The sequence below is a fragment of the Dermacentor silvarum genome, chromosome 3 (genome assembly GCF_013339745.2).
Source record: "Dermacentor silvarum isolate Dsil-2018 chromosome 3, BIME_Dsil_1.4, whole genome shotgun sequence".
Classification (NCBI taxonomy): domain Eukaryota; kingdom Metazoa; phylum Arthropoda; class Arachnida; order Ixodida; family Ixodidae; genus Dermacentor; species Dermacentor silvarum.
The window spans coordinates 119,683,873-119,699,673 of NC_051156.1; the positions used below are offsets into that span (position 1 = coordinate 119,683,873).

Here is a 15,801-nt window from a genome sequence, read left to right on the forward strand (position 1 = left end):
GTGAGTGCTACCGCTTGAAGTGTCTCCTCCATCCAGCCGTCGGAGCCCGCTCGCTCCGTCCATAACCTAGACCAAATCGAAGGAATCGTCCGCGTAGAACGCGTGTCCGACTCCTTCGATTTGGTCTAGCAATCGTGGCAGTGGCAGTAAGGCCAGATTAAACAGGAGTGGTGATAACACTGCTCCCTGTGGGGTGCCCCGCTCCCCCAATTTGATGAGCTCTGATCGCTCTTCACCCATTGAGATTCGTGCCTTGCGGGAGGACAGCCAGTCTTTGACATATCCGAAAGTGCGTCTCCCGCACCTCGTCTCATTGAGGTTAGTAAATTTACTAGCATGAGTAACATTGTCGAACGCCCCTTTGAGATCTAGGGCGAGGATTGCCCTGGGGCTGTTTCGCGTAGCTCTTTTGATTACCAGCTCTTGAAGCTGAAGCATGACGTCCTGTGTTGATAGATGCTTGCGGAACCCAAACATCGTCTTTGGAAATTGGTCGGAGACCTCAAGGTGTTCCTGAAGGCGACGTAGTACCATACGCTCCATCACCTTGCCAACACAGGAGGTCAGCGATATTGGCGTCATGTTTTCGATCGCGGGGCCTTACCCGGTTTAGGAATGAATCGCACCTCGGCCTCTTTCCACTCCGGCGGGAGTTGAGAGGTTGAGAGTTGAGAGTTGAGAAGCCTTATTTATATGTTCGAGCAGGGATTGTGCCGTCCTACCGCTAATGTTGGCGAGCAACCTGTAGGTGATGGCGTCTCTCCCCGGAGAGCTTTTCTTGTTGCTCTCGTCAATTGCTGTCCACATATCGGGTATCGTGAACGGCCTGTCCCGGTCTTCATTGCTGGCTCCTGTGTATTCTCGCAGAATCGGGTGTTGCCCTCGCTCCGTTTGAAAATAGTGGTCTTCTAGGGCCTTCATAAGCCGGTCGCCATCTCCGTCGTATGTGTTTAGGACTTTCGTCAGCAACCGGTTGCTCACTGTCTTGTTGCCTGCGGGGTCTATGAGATGCCTCAGCAGTTTCCATGTCAGCAGTTTCCAGCTATCCCTGAAGGCCGTCGCATACCTGCAGCCAGTTCTCTTTGCTGAACTTGGCCACGTATTCCGAGATTTCGTTGTTAAGCTCGGCTATCCGACGCGCAAGCTTCCTGTTGCGCCTTTGCCTCTTCCAGCGCTTTGTGAGTGAATACCGGGCCGCCCACATATGAGCGAGCCTGCTGTCGACGAAAGGTTCCTTCGTTGTAGTTGCAATTTCTTGGGTGAATTTTTCGGGGATCTTCTTCCGTTTCTTGGCCCATGCCTTGTACGAGGTATCGTGTGGGTCCCCTTGGTCCGCGTCTTCGCCGTCTTGTTGTGTGTATGCACGCATCTTATCCCAGTCCGTTATGCGAGCTGCTTCCAGCTTAGCCCGGAAGTCTGGGCCCCGTATGGTGAATGTGATGATGGTGTGGTCAGAGCCCAAGTCCTCGTCCTCACACTTCCATGAGATATCCAGCATTCCGCTGAGCCAGGACAGGTCTTGTGTTGTATCCCTGGAGACACTGTTGCCTCTTATTGTGGTTAGTCCGGGTTCGTTGAGTAGAAAGACATCCAGGTCTTCCATAGTCTTGACCAAAGCCTTTGCCCTCTTAGATTGAAATTTGTACCCCCATAAGGCGTGCGCCGCGTTGAAATCGCCCAAAATCAGGAGTAGCCTGTTTCCGGCCAATTTCTTCGCGTCCATCTTAACTCGATCGAATTCATAGTGTCTTTGCAATGGTCTGCAGTATACGCTCATAACGAAAATATTGTTTTTACTTCCAATTTCCTTTGCGTGTATTTCCACCAGCGTGTGCTCACACCCTGCTTGTGCAGTAAGGTGTTGAGTAGCTGCTATGTGATTCTCCACTAGGATCGCCGTACCCATTTTGGTTGGGTCGGTGTATGTAACGTATCCCGGAATTTTTCGGACTCCCCTTGTCTCTTGTAAAACAAGAATGGCCCGCCTAGATTCAACCTGATTCATGTGAAGTGCCAATTTCATGTCTTTGTATCTTATTCCTCGGCAGTTCCATTGAAAAATGGTCGTGAGCTCTTTGCGGCCCATTTTCTTAGTTCTTCTATTTTTACTTTGCGCCATTGCCCTTATTGGCGGCTGTCTCCAGCCGTTCCTTTCTCATTGAGATGGCCTTCTTGATCCTACTCATTCATTCCTTCTTTAACGATTTGGGTTTTATTCTGATCTCGATGGCCGCCACTCGTGCCGCATACTTCTCGTGTTTAGTCTCGAGCGTGTTTAGTCGGTCTTCCATGCGTTTCAGCGCCGCTAGAGCGATCGTTTCGCCATACATGAGTTGCTTCTGTTCTTCAACGGGTGGCTGCGTAGCCGTTTCGCTAGTCTGAGCCTCTTCAGCCTCCATGACTTCCTGCTTCTGCGGGGCCTGTGTTTTGGTATAGAAGTCGGAGGGGGTAACCTCCTACGAGGCATTTTCCGCGGGGCCTCCGCCGCTGCGTTTGTTTCTGCCTGGTCGTTTACCGTCCCTTGGTCAGCCTTTGCGACCAATTGATCTATTTTGCTTATGAGCCCCTTAATGTGGGTGTTCTGTTCTAATATCTGTTCGTTCTGCTTTGCAATAGAAGATGGCTGTCCGCCGATCGCTCAGGCACTGACTACTCGCACCTGCGGGAGAGCATTGATTTCTGGTATTTGCGTGTAATAAAGCTTTCTGTGTGGCAGTATAACGTTATCGAACCCTTTCGGCACGTATACGACATCACTCGGCCAACTCTTCTTTGGTAAGGATCCGTTTTAGCTACATTCTTAACCTTTCGTTTCACGCCACCGGGATATTCGACCAGCCACCGCAACCTATAAGTAAGGGGAAGCCGACCAATCGTAGATGCCGGCACCACCGGTGCACCCTCTTCACCGGTTATCTATTTTCACTGCGTTAGCTTGTCTCCATCGAAACCCTCTTCACTTGAGCGTACTCCTCGCCTTTTCTCAGCCAATTACATAAGAAAGACCGTTCGATGTAGGCGTTTTTATTCGTTCGTATTCAAGACGACGTTATTCCTGTTGAAAGCAAAAAAGAAAAGCGTAACCTTCTATAAACGAGGAGAGCAGTTGATTAGACTGCTGAGACAACGCTACCGGCCACTGCCCGATGCTTTAGTCAGCGGTTACATAAATTTGACGTCAGGAGACAGGAATAAAAAAAGATTGGAAGAGTTTTACTTTATCGGGCCCCAGACCCCAAGGTCCTGAGAAGGGTAAGAAAAAAGCTTAATACAAGTCTTTAACGTATAAGTTGCCCGGATTTGTACATACCTGAGAAGGATTGTTGTTATCAAAGTTACTCGCCATATTTGGTTAATGGGCTCTTCAGTCTCTAAATATAACACACAATTACATTAATAAACAACAACATATATATCAGTGTAACTCAGATATTTTCAGTTTCTGCTAAATGTTCATTCGTTCGTGTATCGTTAACCGGGGCGTGCTACATCTAGCAAACACGGCACGTCGTATTGCCAAATTGATTGCACTGAACAATGATGTCCTATGAGCAGAATAATGCGGTAAATTAAGGAAGAGACACGTTTGTAATACATCCCTTAGTACCATTTGAATTTATTGTGCTTCCCAGATTAGTGTACTTATGATCGAAAGGACTGTAGGATGTCGTTTCTTGGGCCATTGATCTTTATCTTCAGTAGGTAGCGCCTCACGTCAGGAAAGTCAAAGAATATATTGCAAGTCAGTGCCAATTTAAACACTAGAAGCAGTATGGCAAGACGAAGCCTATATATTAAGCTGAAAATTGGATCTTCCGCAGAGGAACGTTGGACGACATACCTACCATTACTTATGTAAAAATTATTATTGCGGTAACGTTTTACTTTTCTACTTACTCTCAAACATATTTCCCAGATTGCTTTCTTCTTCCTGTTCTCTCTATGTAAAAATTGTATGCTGTATTTGCGGCATCCACTATCTCACATTTCTCTCTCGTAGTTCTTTTTTAGTTTTATACCATTTTTTCCGCTCTTGCAGGGTTACCTAGTCAGTTTCACATTTATTTTCTTACTTTATAATCTATTTTTGCAGCATTTGCATTTACACAATCACTTACCTAATTTCACTCAATTCCTTGCGGATCCCCTGCACTTGGAGGCTTTTTTTATCTGCGCAGCAGTAAAATGATCCCCGAACAGGTTTACGAAGCGTGACATGAAATACGTTATTGTCCACTGAAAACTTTTCATAGAACGCGCAATTATTTCGCTTTCTGAAAACTACATGTAAGAGGCCTTACAGCATATAATGAAGCACATGAAATTTTTCCTCGTTGGACGTTCAGCTTTTGATGCAATGCAAGGGAGACTCTGCGTCTGTTCTTCGCTGCTGATCTAGCAATCTACGCACAGTTCAGCTCTACCCATATCGCCGCGAGGCCACCTGCATAGTCGGCTTTTTCACATGTTCACGGAATATACAGGAGAACTCTGTATCGGGATTTATGCTACATTTTGTGCAGGTGCGGTCCGCATCTTGTGCATAGCCTTATTGCTCATTTTATACTTGATTTTATGGCCGGATGTGCACCATACATTAATGCAACAGACCTGGGGACAAAGCCATAAAGGCACCTGCACGTCAAGCATCACGGACTTCTTTTATTTTGTCTTTGTTTTATATCCCTCGCACATCCTGTGCGTCCCTTCTCAATGCCCCCTCCCCCTTTCCCCCTCCGTCACCAGGCACGGCACTGTAAGGACAGAAAGCTATTCGTGGAACAAATTTTTGCGCATTTTTGTTCGCCATTATCTGACATGCGTGGGTTCCAACTTGGTGCAGCACACGAAGAAGCGAGCAGCTGTTCTGCTTTTTCCGCAGGAACACGACACCTACCGGTGAAGAAACTATACCAGCTATTTTGTTTCACTGGTTAACGTACATCGTCCGCACACATATTGGTGGACAACAGTGCAAGTACCATTAATCTTTTCTCTTGACATCCCCCGGCTCTTAGTACCAACAGGAGAAGGTAAGTTCGCAATCATCACTTGTTGCTCCCGAAACATGCCGTTTGAACTATTAGATAGGATTTTCACGAACCAATGGAGCTGTTGGTTGAAAGATCGTTCATGCACGCTTCTTTCTTTGCCTTCTGCGATGTAAAGTTATGCATTTACTGTTTCATGCATTTCATACAGCAATTCATACATTTCATTGTTTCATACAGCAAACTCATCAATGATATTTTTGCGTCTTTGCATAGGGCTCGTGTACTTTCCATTGGTAACGCTCAGTTTCAGAGAACAACAGTCGCAGTAATGACGTAGCACTTCCTCTTGCATTTGCACTTTTAACACCAGCAGGCTTTGCGAAGGTATCATTCATGCAAAACGGTTATCTCAATTGTGGCGGCCTTTTCCTCTATTGCTTCTTGCTGACAAAACGCAGCAATAATTGACGTTCATGAAACATAAGTTTGTGCATATAAACACGGCAAGGAATTGGTGCAAGTGAAGTGTTTTTTTTTTTTTGGCAGCACTGATGTATACTTGATCTTTTCATCCTTTTGCCCATATACTGTAAGGAAAAGTGCATATTCGTCGTGAATTATTACAAATATATGTTTCTTGTGCCACCATAGCTTTCTTTCTTTTACGTTGTTGTGCAGTGCATATAAAAATTGGCATTTGATAGTGTATGCATTAACATCAGCAATGCGCTGATATATAGCTTAACTACCCGTTGTAGTTACGTTACTTAAACATCGTGGGTTTCGAAGAATCTCAAACCAGTCCTTAGCAATAACACGAGACAAAGAGTGCAGTGAGACAATAACTCACTGCTTCATCTGGCTCCTTTTGCGAGGGCGTTCCATTCACTACTCCCGAGATATTGTAGAAGTCTCTCATTAGTTTGTGTATCTGGCTACACAAGATCATTGCTCAATGACATTGAAGATTCCATCGCTAGTGGTTATCTGGGCAGTGTGATTCTTCTCCATTTCTTGTTCTGTGCGTATGACACTGCTGACACTAGGCGTGTTTCTGTAGGAGTGTAGTTTCTGTAGGCGTGTAACTGCTTAAGCTTTATTGGAATTGGCAATGGCTCATTCGATAAGCTACTGACACCTGATATATCAGCTCTGTAAAAACAAAAGGTGAATTCAAGTTGTAAAAGCCACAGCGTCAGCGGAGCAGCTGCTTGTCATAATAGCGACGCTTCTTTTAGAGTACACGTACTCTAAGTACTAGAGCACTGCACGGGCCAATTTTTGCGGCCCAGGCCCGTCCCGGGCCCGTTTTACGGGCGAAGCTTCTTATAGCGGCACCCGTTCGTCCCCGTCGTAGTAGGTAGCCACGTCTAGTTTTATGAATTGCTCAATAGATGGCGTTGTGTGTCCGTATATGTATACCCATATATACATATATATGTATACGTATAGTAGAACCGGAAGCCGACTTCCGCTTCCGTTTCCACTTCCGGTTCCGCTTCCGGTTCCACTTCCGGTTCCGCTTCCGGTTCCGGAAGCCAGCTTCCGGCTTCCGGAGAACGCTTCCGGCGTTTTATGAAAAAAAAATTCCGAAAGTTGTGTCCGTAGCGCGGAATCGAAGCAGGGACCCCTCGCTTCCGAACGCGCGGCGCTAACCACTACGCCACGAAGCGCACATAGACCCACGCACCACGATGGCAATAAATACCCAACATTAACGAAAGGCCGCGTTTCTAGCGCGTTTCTAACGCGTTTGTGCTAGCGCGTTACGGCCCGTGTAAGAAGCTGGAACGCGCTGCCCAAGGCGGTGGCAAGTCAAGTTCAAGTCGAGGAGCGTTTATGAATACGGGGGGTATACTCTCTCAGCAGTCATGTGATGGCGTCGGCAAACGCGGTGCACGTTCCGGCATGTGTAAATGCCGGAACGCCTACACGGCATGTGTAAGACGCTGTGGCCGCTCCCCCTTACTAGAGAGCACTGCACGTTTCCAACGCGTTTGTGCTAGCGTCCCCTTAAGCGGGAGATCCGATGATTCCCTCCGGAGCTTCGCCCACTCATCATCATTCACCCCGTGGATATGCTGTGATTTTTTAAAGACGATAGTCTTTCTTGGGGAACTTAAACGCTGAAAATTTGGTCTGTCTGTCTGTCTGTCTGTCTGTTTGTCTGTCTGTCACCCGATTCAGCCACCCGGCCAAAGTTGGACCACTTGCTTACCGCCCACACTACTTAAACTGGTACGGCTGTTCATACTTGTGAACGTTATCGATCACAAAGTAAATATTACGCATATCTGAGGTGCAACATCACTAGGTAAGTATTAGGAGGTGTGTTCCTTTAATAGAAAATACATAGATACGTAACTCTAAATACCCTAGTTTCTTAAGCTGCGCTGAAAATGCCATGCTATGCGCGCCGACGAATGGCGTTCCCCGACTGCGCGCCGACGAGCGCCCTCTGCCATGGAGGAAGGAAATCCTCTGCACAAGGTCATGTTTCCCGATGTATTGCCAGATGGCGTCAATGTCTCACGCAGCGCCTCCTCAATTTTATCAATGCCAGCCAGATGCGGCCGATTCAACATAAAGGAAGCGCTGTCTGAGGCAGGGCAAAACATAAATGGCCGCTTGATGAAATAATGCGGTAAAATGAAATCTGTTCAAACAAACCTTCATTGCATTTATCATGCCAGGACGGAAATGGTACGAGAACAGCATCACGGGTGGCCGCGGATCAGACCAGCACTCATGTAGTACGGCCGGCAGAAGACTATCATCTTTCGATGACATTTGCAGCGAAGCACGCAGATACGCGGCAATTTTTTACAATGGGCGGCCCGCCCGAGCCCGATTACAACTTTTATGGCGAGACCCGGGCCTGGCCCGGGCCCGGAAAGAATCTACGTTACCCGCCCGGCCCGGCCCGCCACCCCTTTACCTTAAGCCTGAGCCCGGCCCGAGCCCGGCTCGAAACCGGCCCGAACCCGGCCCGAGACCGAAAAATACATGTTTTTAAGAGTTGAGATGCCCGAGAATAATTCGCAGAAAGCCCGAGCCCGGCCCGGGCCCGCGTCAAAGAACCCGAGCCCGGCCCGAGCCCGGGGCAAAAAGCACACGCCGTGCCCGAGCCTGGCCCGAGCCCGTGAAAAAACTGCTCTACCCGGCCCGGCCCGGCCCGTGGGCCGGGCCGAGCCCGGGCTTTCGGGTAAGCCCGAGCCCGTGCTGCGCTCTACTAAGTACTTCCAACTTGTCTTCTTCCGGAGGGGGCAGGAGCTCAAGAGTACTTCAACTTCACCCTGTGGAAAAGGAGAAACTGCCGTGTCGTTAATTTTTGTGTACTGCAGCGCGTCATATAGTGGTTGAAATGTAGCTGTTTACTCTATTCCAGCTGGTTAGAGTAACTGCACTGGTGCTGATTTTATTATATTGCATCCGTTTGAGGCAGTTTCGCTGCTGCTTGTATAATAGATCAGCAACTAAAAGGTAATTTCACCAATTACATGTGTAGGGACGTGCAAGTTTAAAGGATTGCAATTATGCCTACGTGCGTGGCAGTACTCATTTCGGGCTATCCACGGCATTGTACAAACGTTAAAAGATTAAAAAGCCAGCCTCAGCTAACGTAAAACTTTCTCAAGTATAGAAAATAGAAAATATCTGCACTTGCAATGTCCGAAACCTGATTTTATTGACTATTCTTCTAAAAGCAAGGGTAAAGGTGCATCAAGCTCATAAATCTTGCAAAAAGCAGAAGAAATGCTGTAAAATAACATATAGTTATCACGGAAATCAATCAAAATATAACATGAATAAAAAACAAGCACATGTAATGAATGATTTGCCTGTTTAATTGAACTCGGACCAAGTTTTATAGTAACGCAGATTAATAACTTAGATATAAGATTAGATATAGTATAATAACGAAAGCCCTATACAAGTTGACCAACAAATTCAGCCACTGGCAATTCAAGTCGCTTGCAAGCAAAGAAAAATTAGCTTCAATCTGCTGGTGATTCAGACATAACAGTGGTTGGATACGTGCAATACTGGCGAGGAACCTGCAAAAGGATTTAAACAAAGAGCTACTGTAGGTCGAAAGCTTCGTTTTGCCGACTCACACTTTAGAACAAAAAGCAGAATATTAAATCGAAGCAAAATTATATTTTTTAAAGGAATCCAGGAGACACGTCTGCAAAAGTCGACCAAATATATTAACGCGACAGCGTTAACGCCCCGAGTCGCAGAAAATCCGGTGTGGTTAGGTTAGGCAGAAATCATCATGCCGAACCACATCATCCCGAACCACCCCGACCGGGCGGGCATTTCGCTCGGCGCAAGGCGTTAGTGAACACAAATTAAATTTCTCAAAGTAAACTCCGTCAGAAAAATTGTAAAGTACGACTTACCCACAACGTACAGACGTGATAGCGTCTGATTGCAATCTGAATATACGAGAAAAAATCCTGATAAGCAGCCAGGGATCTTTGAATGCTATCGCGTCCCATTCTTAAACGCGAAGCTTAAGCGTCCTCCAATTCTGATGGTGTTTCGCTGTACTTTGGTTCTAGGCAACATTGAGGGGAATGAGGAGAAGCTGTCAGAAAGGAAGCAACTGGGAAAGATTTCTTTTAAACGCAACAGTCGATGTCAATTGCGAGAACTAAGTAACTAGAGACGAAATATAATGTTAGCGGAAGTGCTTTAATTTGTATTTAATAATTTGTGTGTGTAACGCACGTCCGCTGCCTGCACAGGCCCAGGTAAGATATTTTTATATCTCTGATGGACTTCAATATGCTGATTTGAACATACAATGATTGGGATGTGGATTCATTAGCAGCAAGTTAACCTATTCGTGCTATTCTTGCCATCAACTTTTGTTCATTTATTCACACTAACACAAGCACATTATTTCATGCCAAGCGTGTTAACGTATTTATGTTGTTTTTCTGCTGCCCATGATCAGACGCAGAAAGGCACTGGAATGAAGATGCTTTGGGGCTCCCTATTTCTAATCCTCCCAGCAGTGCTTTTCACCGCACTGGGTAAGTTTTCCATGCATGCTAACGGGTTTTACAGGCACTTACTGAAAGCGTTGTTCAAGTATGGCCAAATGGCCTTGCGCATTTAAACGTACAGCCCATAACGCTCGCAACATAGTTCCAATTCATCGTCAGTGTGTAGTACGTGTCTGCTTTCTTTAAATTCCCCACTACAAAAACTAAATTATGGGGTTTTATTTGCCAAAACCACGAATTGATTAAGAGGCACGCCGTAGTGGGGGGGGGGGGGGGGGGCTCCGGAAAATTTGGACCACCTGGGGTTCTTTAACGTGCACCTAAATCTAAGTACACGGGCGTTCTCGCATTTCGCCCCCATCGAAATGCGGCCGCCATGGCCGGCATTTGATCCCGCGACCTCGTGCTTCGCAGCCCAACACCATGGTCACTAAGGAACTACGGCGGGTAAAGTTTCCACGACCGTGAATGCGACGCCAGTCTTAAAAGCATGTATAAAGAGCAGAGCAGCTGTGGAACGTCCACGGCGCCAATGGGATTGCCATGAGCTCTCATCTGTGGCTTTTTTCCGGCATTTCACCCAACGGAAATGGCACGTGCACGCAAGGTTGGGGGAATTGGTCGAGGTTCGCCAGGAAAAATATACGGAAAGACTCGAGCTTCCTGCAGATAACGCAAACACGTGCGCTATTATTCTTTTTTTCGTGGCATTGGCATAGTTCACGAGCTCTAACCTATTTACGTCGATACCAGCAGAATTATCTCAGCTGTGCATACCGTGATCATACTTTATCGTGTCCTTTTTATGGACAACGTTTTTCTTGGCGCGTTACCCCCCCCCCTTTTTCGTACCGGGTATGTCACCGTATGCCTGTTTGTAGCCTCCTTCGTAGGCTGATCCCGAAGGCAATGCAGTCTAAAGCCATTCCCGTCGGTATGTGCAGTGTAAAAATGTGGGCCGATCCCGAAGATAGCGCAGTTAAAAACATTTAAGCAGTCCGACGCTCCTCCTGCGTGCGTGCGTGCGTGCGTGCGCGTGCGTGTGTGTGTGTGTGTGTGTGTGTGTGTGTGTGTGTGTGTGTGTGTGTGTGTGTGTGTGTGTGTGTGTGTGTGTGTGTGTGTGTGTGTGTGTGTGTGTGTGTGTGTGTGTGTGTGTGTGTGTGTGTGTGTGTGTGTGTGTGTGTGTGTGTGTGTGTGTGTGTGTGTGTGTGTGTGTGTGTGTGTGTGTGTGTGTGTGTGTGTGTGTGTGTGTGTGTGTGTGTGTGATTAAAAGTGTACATTTCTAGTCAATGTTCAATCGCCAGTTTAGACGTATTATTCAAATTTCCGTTAATTGCCGCCTCTATATTCTGACTCTGTATACCAGGTGAAACCATTGTTGTCCAACCGGAAGCATCGGATTCGTCAAATGTAGTAGTCCCATCATCAGGCTCTGCGTCCACAATTGTCATCAAAAAAGAGCCACCGAAAGGTATATAACTGCCTGTTTCAGCTACCGCCTTTTCGCTTGTCCTTGTTTCAATGTTGCGCGAAATCGGTAGTGTACGAGCTGTCCTTTCGCGAGAAGACGACCATATTTTATAGCTATGTAATGTGTTTGTTATTTTTTCTTTGAAGATTTTTATAGACGCCTAAAATTCTCACTCGAATTGCGTCATTAAATATTAAAAACCTGCGCAGGCGGACACCACTTGCTGGAAGAACCAAAGCTTGTTGTTTACTAACTAATCGAATTCCAGTAATTACCTTCCTTATGTTGCAGTTTACGGCAAGTAAATTGACTCTCTTTAAATTGCGAATTTGAAGAAAATCATCGTGAAAGTCTAGTTCCGTGCTTCAACATTCATAGAGGTCTGGTAGACGAAACATAACTGGCGTCGAAATATTCGTTCCATTGGCGAGATAACGCACGTGGTGCCGCGAAGCGCGGCTCGCCCATGAACCCCTATGTGACGTAGAAGGCTGGCGTAAAATGAAACTGCCGTCGCGCTTCTCTCTTTCCACCATCTGGTGCCGAATGGCGCTTTGCACAGCTCCCGATGCAATGCGAAGTCACGTCAGCAGCCCGGGGCGAGAAGGACCGCTTTATGGCGCCGTATAGCCAAGCTTCATTTTATGCCGCCCTGTTACGTCACATGGGGATTTGCACCGCAAGCTCCGCTTCACAGTGCCGCCTGTGTAATCAAGCAAATTGAACGAATAACTTAACGGCAGTTATTTCAGTTTGATGTCGAGTTCTTTTTTTTTTCAAACTGGAAACGCGTAAATATGCTTTATGAAAATCCGCTTGAGCTTTGTATTATAAGTTTGTGCCGAGAAGTTTGCAAGAAGTCGACGAGGGTGGCGATATGGGCTTGCTCGTTACTTATCATGGAATGGTACCGGGTATAGCGCAACAAAACACAGACACAAGAAACGACAGACGGACACAGGCGCCAACCATCAACAACGAAATTTTAACTCCGGGAATGGTCGCACTTTTATGCCCACAAAACCACGTGAACAGCGATATCAAACCTCTGTAATAGATGACGGCATGAAGCTAATCTTAAAACCAATGCATCATATATAACCTTAGATAACCTAAATCATACATTGCATATGAAGTCAGCTCTCAAGGCATGCAGCAGCTCTCAAGGCAGCTAACAATGACAGTGAACATTTGTTTATACATTTGTCTACGGCAGAGAGGATGTGCTCGGTTTCTGTGAGCAAATTTCCAGCAGCAGAGTGCACGCCTTAATGAAGGAAGCTTGGTATCCGAACCATGTGTTGATGTCGGTGGCGGGAATGCTGCTCAAACAGGAACGATCGAGAAATTGCCCCCGTGAAAATGCTAGAGCTAGCGGCCGTGACTGGGTGAAAACCACCGTGATTCCTTATATTCACCAACTATCGCTTCGCATGAAAAAGATAGGAAGCCAGGGAAACGTGCGGGTTATTTTTTCAACTCCAAACAAGCTAAACACTCTGTGTAAAACAACGAAACCAATGAAGCCAAAAAAGCCGGTCTCTGATAAAAAGCACAAACATCAATTCGTCGCATGTGCTGTAGGGGCGGTCTATCGCATTCCGATGTCTTGTGGTATTGATACATGAGTCAAACCGTAAAATGCATCAATGCGCGCTTGAGAGGGCACAGAAACAAAGGGATGAGTGTATCGAGTGACGGTTTTCTGGCGTTTCACTGCAAAACGTCTACACCTCACTCTCTTCTAGAAGACACCGCTATTGTAGACAGGAATAAACGGGAGGTTGCAAGATTCATGATAGAAATCCGCTAGGAAGTTCATTTTAGTAAATTATATTACTGAGGAATAGATTGCTTTGGTTTTCCTTGCAAATGTTGTCCACCTAGGGCGGTAATTATTCTATAGGGATATGATTCGAGTAAGACGCTCGGCTGGGCTGATTGGTTTGCAGACATTGAGAGTGTTTCGCTCTCTTGTTTCCCACTCCTTTTTTTCCTCATTTTTTTGCGCTATATCTGTATCATAATTCGAGTAAGGTTTGTGAGCTTTCTTTAGAAAAATGTTTGAAGTAAAAACACACACAATGTGTGTCACAAGTGCCTTCTGACCAGTAGCCGTCACACACATTATCCAGTTCATTCGGGGAGAGGAGGAAGAAACTAAGACGAGCCCATTCTACTGCGTTTCGTGGGACTCACACCAGCAATCACTTGTACTTGGGGTCAACCATAGGAAGAGAATGTGCAGTGTCTGAAGTGCATCGCTCCTGTGCCTGTAGTGAATGACATCATCTACTTTGTACGTGCCCTGGGACAAAGGCAGTCCGGAAAAGTGTACTTAGGGATGTGAAGTTGAGAAATAACCAGCCTGAAGGTTAATAAAGATGACTCATCGACTACACATTTTATAAGCCGATATTGTGGTATCTGCACGAATTTGCCTGTATATAATGCTTATATATAATTTTTTTCGAAAGTTCACCCAACGGCATAAACTATTGCATTTCAACATTAGGGAGTGTGGCAAACCAGGCGAAATAAAGAGAAGGTTGTAATATTGACAAAACTACATTTCACGTAACATTACATGCGAGTTGCATAGTAGAGTGGGACGAAGCATCGCTCTCACATTCATAGGCTCGTTGCATATGTACCAAAGATGGGCGACTTCTCATTTCGTGCGTGTCGTTGTAGGTGGAAGTGTACAAATGCGTTCTGTAGATATCGAGCAAACATAGCATACATATTGAGTTACCATTTCACCTCGGTATTTGGGTTTTAAACGCGTGCATGTCATTTTCCTCATTGGCCAAACTTGCTGCACCTGATGCCTTTGAAAATTAAGCGGCGCTTCTGACTCTGTGGTCATTTTCCTCCTTTTTATATTTTTACTTTCTTCACAGAAAGGGAAAATAGCGTCCCTTCTCGAGTTCTATATGAGTCACATCTGACACCGTGGCGCCATTATTTTCCCTTCCAGTGGTTGTAATTAGCGAAGAGCCATCTCCGGTTATCGTGAAAGTTCGATGATGGTCATCGAACCTCATAGAGACGACTGTGATCCAGCGGCATCAAGATGACTGCTCTCCGACTGGACAACGCTGCACTTGACGCCGGAACGACAATGAGAACACAAAGCAAGGGCTTATCCACTTCGCGCCTTTGGAGGAAGAGATATTCCACCAACTATAGTTCTGATAATGGACATGGCGCTTCCTAACTGTGTCTAAAGTTGCCCTGATAATATCGGATTTGTATAAATGCCCAATACTTTATGGCAGTTTGACGACAATTGTAGCAACCACCACTACGCACTTGAGCAGCCTCTTCTCTAAAGACAGACCTTGTCGAGCGAGGTGGCTCGGCATGCCTGCCGATCATGCGGCTTCTCCATAATGAATACAGTCCTACTAAAATAAACAGATCATATGGTCTATTACTGATTGCCTTTTTGAAAGGAAGGAACCGTATGCCGTAAAATGTGAGAGGAAATTCTTCTTGGATAGTTCTTTGTAAAATGTCCCGAAAATAAAATGCGTCATGACAAAGAATAAAGCAATGTTCTATTTTCTTGGGGTTGATTGCAAAGTTGACAATTTGTATTCCAGGGATCATAGAATCCTTTTTCACGAAACCATGTTTTAACTGGCAGGGTGGAAGTGTGCAGCTTAAAAAAATGTTTTCGCTGCTGGCATTATACACATTCTACGGACATGGCAAAGAACACTTTGACCAAATAGAGACAGATACGGCTTTCGATACATGGGTGCAGGGAATAGGTTATTTACAAATGCTATATTTAGCGATGTTTGATCAACGCTAAACAAATATTCTAGCGTGAATCTGGCTTTTAAGAAGGAAATAGTGTCGACAAGTTCTTTCAGGAAGCCCCTTAACGGTAGTTCGTGGGCAGTGTGTGTCGTGACAAAAAGAAAAGTGAGGTGTGAAGCAAGACGTGTTCGATTAACCGCACGATGGAATGGATGACGTACGTTTTTAAGGCAAAAAAAATCGCATGACCAATTGTGGCACAAATAAATGCACGACACTGAAGCCTTCCTTCTCAAGTGGAAGAAAAAGATTGTCCTTGTCTCATGGCTTCCCATGATGAACGCCAAATATTACATGGAAATATTCTATGAAATGCCTGAGCATGCATACGATAGCAGTGCGCAACCTGCAGAATATAAAGAAGCTTAGAAGTGAGAAATATATTGCATACCTTCGCTCTTGCGAAAATTGAGAGGTCACGTCCCTTTCGACGGATAGTGGTTATCACGGAGGTCCAGTGCGGTCGACTATTATATATATATATATA

General features: G+C 45.9%; 1 long non-coding RNA gene across 1 annotated transcript; it reads left to right on the plus strand.

The window, feature by feature from the left end:
- Positions 1-4,791: 4,791 nt before the first annotated feature.
- Positions 4,792-15,022, plus strand: LOC119443995 (uncharacterized). The gene is made up of 4 exons (XR_005190400.2): positions 4,792-5,033; positions 9,961-10,039; positions 11,379-11,483; positions 14,464-15,022. It is a non-coding gene; the product is annotated as an uncharacterized LOC119443995 (long non-coding RNA).
- Positions 15,023-15,801: the final 779 nt, after the last annotated feature.